Source organism: Triticum urartu, chromosome 3A (genome assembly GCF_056163025.1).
Source record: "Triticum urartu cultivar PI428250 chromosome 3A, HENAU_Tu73, whole genome shotgun sequence".
Classification (NCBI taxonomy): domain Eukaryota; kingdom Viridiplantae; phylum Streptophyta; class Magnoliopsida; order Poales; family Poaceae; genus Triticum; species Triticum urartu.
This window is the reverse complement of record NC_141875.1, coordinates 28612956-28623464: the sequence shown is the minus strand read 5'-3', so window position 1 is coordinate 28623464 and position 10509 is coordinate 28612956.

The following is a 10509-nucleotide window of genomic DNA, read 5'->3' as shown; positions in this document are numbered from 1 at the left end:
CACGTTGTAACCATCCCAATTCAAATTTGAATGGGCGGCGAGCAATGGGAGGACTAGCAGAGTACTCAAGAATGATGGGTGCATGGTCCGAAAGTGTATCAATACGCTCTAGGGCACGCACTATTACCAGAGGGAATTTTTGTTTCCATTCGGTATCCATGAGTACCCGATCGAGTTTCTCATTTTTCCAACTACCCAAAGGGGTTCTGCAAAGACTGGATTACTTTAGATCCAGAATTTTTTGGCAAGGAGACAGTGAAAGGAAAAGGTATAGACTAACTAAATGGAATGTCATTTGCCGATCGAAAGACCAAGGAGGCTTAGGTGTTCAGGACCTCCAGGTTAAGAATGATGCCTTACTCAGTAAATGGTTGTTCAAGTTACTAACTATGGATGGTGTTTGGCAAACTATGCTACGCAACAAGTATTTAGGCCAAAAAGCGTTATCGCAGGCATATTGGAAGCCCGGTGACTCGCATTATGGCGGTAAATAAAGAGCTTTTCCGTTTCGGATCCTTCTTGATAAAGGATGGCTCGGAGATACGTTTTTGGGAGGAAAAGTGGCTAGGAAATACCACTCTCCGACAACAGTACCCAGCCTTGTACCGCATTGTACGCGGTAAGAATGATACTATTGCGCATGTGATGACCACTTCCCCACCAGATATATCATTTTGGAGGGATTTGGTTGGGCCCCGTCTTGTGTCATGGAAACATCTTCTATCCCGTTTGGATTCGATTAACTTGACACAAGGGCGGGATGTGTTTCGCTAGAATCTTACTGCATCTGGGTCCTTCACAGTTGACTCTATGTACCGTGCACTATCGCACACAAAGATTCCAGTGGCCAATAATAAACAAATCTGGAAATCAAAGATGCCACTAAAAGTTAAGATTTTCATGTGGTATCTTCGGATAGGAGTTGTGCGAACTAAAGACAACCTCGATCGACGCAACTGGAAAGGAAGCAAGAAATGTAGTTTTTGTACTCATGACAAGATAATCAAACATCTCTTCTTTCAATGCAAGTTTGCGCGTTCTACATGGTCAGTTATCCAAATAGCGTCAAATATGTATCCACCAACAAGTGTTACCGATATATATGGTCACTGGCTTGATGGAATACCAAATACTTTTAGTATGCTAATACGGGTGGGGGCGTCTGCCTTACTATGGTCGCTTTGGCTATGTAGAAATGATTGTGTTTTTAATTGCAAAATCTCTTCTCCCAGGAAGGTTATTTATCGTTGTACGCACTAGCTTCGTATGTGGTCTATTCTGCACCAAACGGAGTACCAATCGCTGTTCAAGGCAGTGTGTATGCGGTCGGAGCGGGTGGTCAGGGTGGTTTTTGCCCAACATAGGTGGCAGCATAATCTCTGAATCGGTCCACCATCTTCGTCGACATAGGCATAGTTTCGGCCCCATATGACTTTACTGTTGCCACTTTGACGTTTTTATATTTTTTTGCCATATTGTTTGTTTGATGGTTGTGTGCATCTTAACTATGCAGAGGCCGGGTGTCGCTCTTTATGCTTTGTATCCGTTCGATGCTACATTTTGAGTTAATAAAAGCGCCCTTTATCGTAAAAAGAAAACTCAAACAGACTCAATTAGGACAAGTATAAAAAAGTTCCTAAAAATAGAGATGGTAACCAAACGTGTCATAACACGCTAACTGCATGGTGCAGTGTATCACGTTATCCCTGTCCGACCAGTGTGTCCTCCACCGTAGTTGCTTAACAGTTGTCGAGGGAAACCAAGGGGCTATCGCAAGCGCTATGCTCAACTTCTCATGCAATAGGCAAACAAAATCATAGATAGCCTATTACGTGACTAGCTTGCTATGCTAGACAATGCCAATCCTGGGGCACACATTGATAGGTGACATGAAGCCTTGGTCTGGTAGCAACACCTGTTCAAGAGGCACAAATCCGCTTGTTGATTTACTAAGTACAGGTATCTGCATGATTCGTTGTTTTGCACATCTTGATTGACATCTTTTTTCGACAAAGAGAATATATTAATATCGCAAGGATACAAGATACACCCAGCCTTTGCGCCAACAAGATGCCAGAAGACATCCAGAATGCACACAACCAAGAACAAAATAAAAAAGAGAGAAAAGAAAAAAAAAACGTCATGGTGTACCACTACTCGCAACAGAAGCACTCTAACCACCACCAAATACAACACCTGTACTACATACTAGGCTTTCCAAAATCAACGCCATCAAGAAGGAAACGATGCATAAGCATTGTTGTCGCCTGATCGAATATCTTGTGTTTTCACCCCGGAGAAAGTCTGAGTTTCCTCTTTGCAAAAAAAAGTCTGAGTTTCCAAAACAGTAATTTGAGAATGGCCATTGCCATGTACAACCAATGAAGTCCAGACCTTAGTTTTTCACCGTGAAAATCATGGCTCGGTACTCGAAGAGCACCGAAAATGCAGTCCACCTATGGTGCCACCCCCGCTTGTCAAGGCTGCTGTTGCAAGTCGTCGAATGCCCGACACACAGTAAGAACCTCTGCCGCATCATCTTCAACACAACCAACACTCTCTTTACCAAAAAACAAACCTCCGATCGCAGTCGCCATGTCTTTCTCCATCTCTGTCAGTTTCATGAAAATCTATATGAAGACATGTCCCATGGTGACTGTAGAAGTGCATGCTCTAGCCAATGCAACCAAAAGACCGATCTGATGGAAGAGACTAGGCAGCACATTATACGTCAACACTTCCCCTCATGTGTGGCTCCCTCAGGCCTAAACGTGGACCGAAAGTGGGCTGCAATTTAATTGCGTCAGCCGGGTCTTGAACTCAAGACCTCTTGGCTCCGATACCATGTAGAAGTGCATGCTCTAGCCAATGCAACCAAAAGACCGATCTGATGGAAGAGACTAGGCAGCACATTATACGTCAACAGTGACGACCAGAAGAGGAAGCTTCACGCCTGTCATCTTAGCTAAATAAATCTTTCCAACTTCCCGGTGCCTCCAACTCGTAGTGTGAGTGGTGCGAACAAATTTTTTCCCAATATTTGAGCAACCGGGGCTGAAATTTGAGAGGGAAAGAGAGTGAATCGTGACTCTTTAAATGATTGCAAAGGTACCACTGTTAAAAAAAGATGGCAGAGGTAGAAGTTGGCGTAGGATATTAACTCTCAAATAGGTTATGCTCTGGTCCTGGTGAGTAGATAGGAAAACAAAGGACTTTATTGCATGCTATGTTTTATTGCTGCCATGAGTAGATAGGAAAACAAAGGACTTTATTGTTGTAATACAAAAGGACAAACCTACCTACATGTGTAAATACGTGTGGAGGTAACACCTGGGAACACGTCCACATAATATAAAGTTGTCGAGCACCTACTATTGTCGTCGGTGTTTGATGCCTGTTGGGTGGAGGCTGAGAGAGACACGGGTCTTTTCACTAGGCTTGTGGGTTTCTTTTCAACAAGAGGAAAATATTGGCCTCTACATCATGGCATGCACACAACCATTTTATTAATCATGAGACAGGAACAAGTTGTCAAGTATCAATAGAGTTAAATAAAATAGGACCACACTAGTCGAAAGCAACATTATGTAGCTCATCCAGATAATCTACTATTGGCTCATCAACCAAAGTATCAATAGAGTTAAAGTAAAATAGGACCACACTAGTCGAAAGCAACATTATGTAGCTCATCCAGATAATTTACTATTGACTCATCAACCAAACAAAGACATAATTAAGGTAGAGCTACGTGAAGATGCAACAGTAGGTAAAATGTGTCATTATGGGTCGAAAGAGAATGTGTGTTGGACTAATCAGGGAAATTCTGCAATCATAAGGAAGAGCAAGCTGAATTGGACATAAGTTTGACCTATATTTTGTTTAGTGAACATCTTGTTTAGTGAACAAGACTTGAATTGGATATGTTGTTGAGCCACATGCTTACAAATAATGTGTAACCCGGTAAACGAATAAAAAATTTCATGAAGAAGATCTGAACAATAATTTGAAATTTGGTGTTCTTTCCTTGTAGTCTGCTGGAAAAAAGAGGGAGAAACACTTGTTCATAAGAATGTGGTCACTGCTGCACAAACCTCTGACGCCGTAATAACCATTTCTAGATGAATACAACCAAAGGCCATAGGTGACCAATGCATCCACATGACTGCAGTTATGGCAACACATGGATTGATGTCTTAGCTTGGAAAATAACCTGCAAAATTTTCAGAATAAATGATCTATTAAAAATACACTCGTTCCAGCATTTCCAAATTACTCAAAGAACGACACATGCAGAAATGGTTCTGGCTTATCCCTGATTAGAAATGGTTCTGCTGTCAAACTGTATCGCCAAGTCTTCAAAAAGAAACACTTGGCACTATAGTTTAGAGCAGATAAAGATTTGACTGCATCACAGTGTGAGTTATGGGTTTTGGGATAGTGTTAGGAGTGCGTGTGTGATGATCCGAGAGACGAGTGGAGAACCAGCGGGGAAAGGGATGCTCTTTAAAGATTGTAGATGTGTGAATTCATTGTAGCAGAAAGGACAAAACCCACTTGCATACGTTTGATCAATGCCGACGCAGTTCTTGATGCCTACCGTGCATGAAAATGGCTTCAATTTCTTCATTACTAACATGCATACTAAACGAATTGTCTGCTCAAAAGGACAAACGCTAGCTATATATGTGTGTTATAAGTTCCACGTCATTCACGATTTCACGACCTCCATCAATTTACTACTCTAGCAAAGGAAGATAAATCAAGGAGACTAGAGCAGCACACCTCTAGCAAAGGTGGAGAAGAGGCTAGAGGGCCACACCTTTATTTTCGGATGTGGTAATCACAAGCAAATTTGCTAATAAGGCAATTGCCCCCCGAGTCGATGAAATTTCTAACATTCCCGTTTTGAGTTTCCATGCATTTGACAAGTAGCTAGACAGAAAAAACTAATATTTCACCTATTATCAATATGGGGGAAAATTGAGCAACATTCTCTGCATAATTAGCCATAGATGGAGTACAGTATGTGCAACGGCATCACAATCGCCAACGGCACCGGGGCCGATGTTGGTTTGATAGTTGTGGAGGCAAGCCTTAGGGCCACACAGCCTAGGGATGACAGGAGTCTGCTGGCAATCTTTAGGAGTTGCGGAGATCCAACAAATCTCACACGTTCAACAACATCTATTCAATGGTCTATGTCTCTCCGATGTGAGTTAAACATATTTAGCACCGTCCATTAATTAATAGTGTCATGCCTAATACTAATGTTAACATTAAGCAAGTAACTATATCCTATCTACCCCCGAGAGACTGGGCCGACATCATCGTAGGATTGAGAAAGTCACCACAGGTGCCTCCCTAGTCGACGGGAATGTTTCTTCCCACTGAACAAACATTGCCGGAAAGCCTGAAATAAATCCAGAAAAATGCGAGCATCAGTGTCAAGTCTAGGATTCGAACCCTGGTGGTTGGTTCCACCACAGAGAACCCAACCATCTGAGCAAGTCTCAGTTCACGCACGCACGCACGCACAGGGGTGGACCCATGTAGACACACTCACAGGACACCGGGTAAGTACTCCGATTACCTTAAGCGGTCGCTGATATATTGTGTGGGACACCGGTAAAATTCGTACGTGGACACCGGCTGAACGGGTTGAAGCGAGAGGGTGCACAGGCCTGGCCCATCTACTGGCGATTGAGGCACCCAGCTAGCCACACCCCAGGGTTAAACTGTACTGTAACATTTGTATAGTCTTGTGCGCGTTATGTAAACGTCTTTTATAGAAAGTCCTAGTCTTTAAGATCTGGCGCACTCTCCAGGGCATGCGTGCCTATGATTTAGGAAGTGCTGTTAGCGGCAACAACGTTGCAATAATACTGTATCGAAGAGATAAGGAAGGATAAGATTCTAACTAATTTGATCGCTTTTATTTAGGCATGCAACCCTAAATAACCTGCGCCTTCTCATGGCTTCTTGCTTCCCTCTGGAAAGATTCGTCATGGTACCGCCTCATCCACCCGCCCAATCGCCATCGAAGCGTCCGTGCTTCCATGGCCTATTCGCCTAATCGCTGGACAGTTGATGAAAGAAGTACCACAAGTCGCTATTCCCTTTGTAAAGAAATATAAGAGCCTTAGTGATCTAAACACTGTTAAATTTCTTTACGAAGGGAGCACAATCAAGTCCAAGTGTGTACCTATACATATTTTTTTGTAGGTCTAAGGCTTTTAGTTTCAAGGATGCCACAGTTAGGAATTGAATTACTACCATTTGCTCGTGTTGGTAAGTAAGAATCAAGTCCAAGTGGTTCTCATTTATATGGATTACTAGTAGAGTGCCCGTGCGTTGCCATGGGCCTTAAAAAATTGAGAACATTCTTTTATTGATATTATTATTAGTATTCAATATCGGGCTACTGATTACATCACTATGCCTTCCTTCTCATTGCAGGTTAGTTGTTACTGATTGCATATCAAATTTCACATGTATAGAAAAGATAGCCAATCACATACGAAAATATTGAGATCCACTTCACTTGCAATGTAATTCGGTAACATATACGACCAGATATAATGAACAAAACAAATAAAGTCATACAAAAACATAGAACTCTTTATTGGGCATTACAAATGATAGGTGGCACATGGAGGCCCTTTTATGCTTAAGATTAATCATCTCATGAAAGCATGTCTGTTATTATCCATTATTTAAGAGTGAAGTGCATTGTAGGTCCTCGAACTATTTCAGGGGTGTCACGTAGGTCCTCGAACTACGAAAATCATCATCCAGGTCCTTGAAGTGTTGTAAATGTGTCATTCAGGTCCAAAATCTCCCCCTCTAACGGGCCATCTGGCGCCGTTAACCATGAGCACTGAATAATAAACCATGAACAGAAATGATGGAACTGGAACGCTATTATTACTATTCACGGTTTACTGTTTAGTGTTCACGGTTAACGGCATCAGCTGGCCAGTTAGAGGGGGTCAGGGAGATTTTGGACCTGAATAACACACTTACTGCACTTCGAGAACCTGGATGACGATTTTCATAGTTTGAGGACCTACATCACACCCCTGAAATAGTTCAAGGACCTACAGTGCACTTCACTCATTATTTCAATATGACACATGTAGGATTTTGTTTCCTTATTCCAAGATTCTACAACCAGAATTCCCTGGCAAACTTTTACACATGAAATTAGGCACTTGAAACCGTACAGGTTAGTACACATACCTCCTACCATTTAGAAACCATGGAAACATAAAATATTTCAACACTTTCCCATATACTATTCATAGCTTGGACAGGCCCCATCAACTTTTCTTGGCTCAAAAGGACTGAGGCCCCTCCAACTGCACTCAACTTCTAGGATATCTCTCCTTTGAAGGCCATGAAAACAATCATACAACAAGATTGTCTGTGATCATAAATGGCATTTATAATTAATTGATATTTTCATATACAATATCTAAATACTATAGTTTATAGATGCTGTACTTTAAAAGAACTAAGGCTACTGGTATCCATAGCTAGAATAGATAAATACAAATAATTAGAGGCATGAAACTCTAACATTAGATAGGCCCGTGTAGATTGCATACATGTAACCCTTATAAACTTCGCGTCTAATTTTTTTGCAATAGGCTTTTTACCTAGTATTTTCCTAAAAATGATACTTAAGTGAATAAAGCACTGCTCGAGATAACATTGTGAGTTGGTTCATGCTAAGATCATGCGAACTTTCACAAGCATATCGACATTGACCACTCCAGCTAGTAGATTCTCCAAGGAAAAATAATCCTATTCTACACATAGAGAAAACCTATATCATTCTTTAGTATAAATTAAGGCTTGACATTCCACTTCAGCTTATATTTTGTTCAATCTATATACATGGAAGATAATGTTGCACTAACAAATCAGAACTTGTATCATTAATTATTAGCAGCAAATATTCTTTCCATAAAAAATTAAACATGTCAAATTCTCGCCGTGAAATTATGTCTTGGGTCTAGCTTAACCTATTCAGCAAGCTACCATTGACCATATTGTAGTCCATATGAAAAAGAGACGAACATCATATTCTACTGAAAAACAACAATGTGAAGCCCTGTCCACCACGTTTCGCTTCATATTACATTATTCTCACTTATCACACATACTACAATTCAACCATGCATATCAGTGAAATATAGGAATGGATCTCTAGTACAACAATATATGCACCCTTTTTTTTTCCAAAGTGACTTCTATGTTTGCTACTACTATGTTCTACACACAGCCCCTACAACAGAATTGACTGTGGTCTCAAGTTCCTTCTCCCACTAACCATCTCTGTCACAATTTTGTTGTAGCTATTCTAAATAGATGTCGTGGTCTGCCTCGGATACTCGTGCCTGAGAAGAGGCTACCCCATTGAACATGCATTGTTATACGCCAGGCAAGAAAACTCTGAACTGCACCACACAACGCCGACCACAATGTCACGTCCATGATCAAAATTAAGTGTTCTTGGCTTCCAGCCTTGGCCAAAAACTGCACCAGAACTGCCAGAACGCCATGTGGTCTCTTAAGAGGCGGGAAGAGCTAGGGAGCACCATGACACGACGTCTACAGCTTGGTGGTGGTGCTGGTGGGTGGTGTTGATCTCATCACCCTGGCAATGGCTCCATGGAGGGTTAGGGATTTTTTGGAGCATGCTATTACACTGGATGAGACGTGTGTCCCCCTCCCGTGAGCTTGCGATGATGGGATCATGGCCGTCGTCGTCCATGCCTAATTGGCACATGAAACTAAACGAAGAAACACTCAACATATTTCTTCATGCAAAATCAAATACTATTGCAACTAAAATATATAATGCAATAATGAGTGTTTCAATGTTCTTCTGTTTATAGTCAGCGGGCAACAAGTTACAAATATGTTCTTCTTTCATCAGTTGTTATGTTTGTGTACCTCAGGCTTGTAGACAATACGATTTTGTTAGCCTGCACCACTACACTGATCTTTTGAAATGATAAATTTTAGCAACTATGTCAACAGTACTAAATCGCAGAAAAAAGTGAAACAACACCAACTTTAGCTTCACCAGAATTTCCTCAATATGTAGGAATAAAACAACGGATCTCAGCTACTTTTCATAAACCATGAAAATGTGTAGAAACTTTAATTTTTCAACCAAAATAACACTATCCTCGTGTAGGAAAAGAAGCACATAAACGACAATTACCCTCCTCGTGTAGTAGAGAAACACCATCAATGAATAGTCTCAATAAGCTTTCTGGATGTTTCAGTCTTCGGACGTAATATTCAGTTCTGACATAATAATTAGTTCAGAGAGGAAATCCCCGTGTAGTAAGGTATGTTGTGTATGCCGGCAATGTCGCGGGAGAGGCATGTCCCAGGAGTGGCACTGCAGATGCACGCCTTGCACCCCAGTCCCTCGCCATCCAACAGGGAAGCACCGCCACAGTTCGCTGGCCACCGGCAGGGAACAGCAAGGTGTGGCGCCGCAGACCCATGCCTTGTACCCCCATCCCTTGCCCTGCAAGGCAGCCTGTCGTCAGGATCGACACCATCTTTAATGTAATCTTTTCCAATACAAACCGCGTCTTTAAAATACAGCAGCGCAACACACTTACAGACCAAAGTACTCTAAAGTGATATTTCCAGTTCTCACAAAAAAGTGATATTTCCAAAATAAAAGTTTGGCGTTGCTAATTTCAGTATCTACATAGAGCAAAGCCTTTAACAGAAAAACATCAATGGATTTAAGATGGTGGGAGGATTCTGGATAGTTGGCCTCACCGGAAATAGAGGCGTTCGGTTGTGCTCGACGCGGATATGATAGTAAGATAGTGAATAAATCACAATTTTATTTCAGGTCTGAATTATTAGGAATTTGATGCCACCTTAGAATTAACATATTGCATCTATATTTTGTAACATTTAATTGCAGGTCGTCAAGTGGCTCAGGTTGTAGGGTGTAGTTACATATGTACAAAGATCACGACAATGAGTAAACATACAATCTAAATTTATTCTGAAAGTCATGCATCTAGACCAAACAAATTGAGTTTGGTAAACGGTATACGTGAATTTTCACAGCTTTGCTCAAGTCATCCAGATCCGGTCACCTCCAGCAGACCTCGCAAGTCATAACAATAGTTTACTTGTGCTAACCCTGCAACCCATTAGTCAAAAACATCAAGTCTATTTAGATATGTATTGAAAAGTAAGGATTATAAAATTCAAATAAGGGAAAAATAAGAGATATAATATAAAGATATAGTTCTGAAATTGTGTGGTGGTTCAGTGTCTCACCCTTCAGAACAATTTTCAGGAAGGTGTTTGGGTCCAATACAGTGGGTATATCATTGTTTCATTGCACATCCGTACCATCAATGATCCATCAAACAATGGCCACATCTCATTGTTGATCAACAGTGACTAATTTAACTTGAGATGCAAATAACCCATTGGTATAAACCAGTTGTAATACCG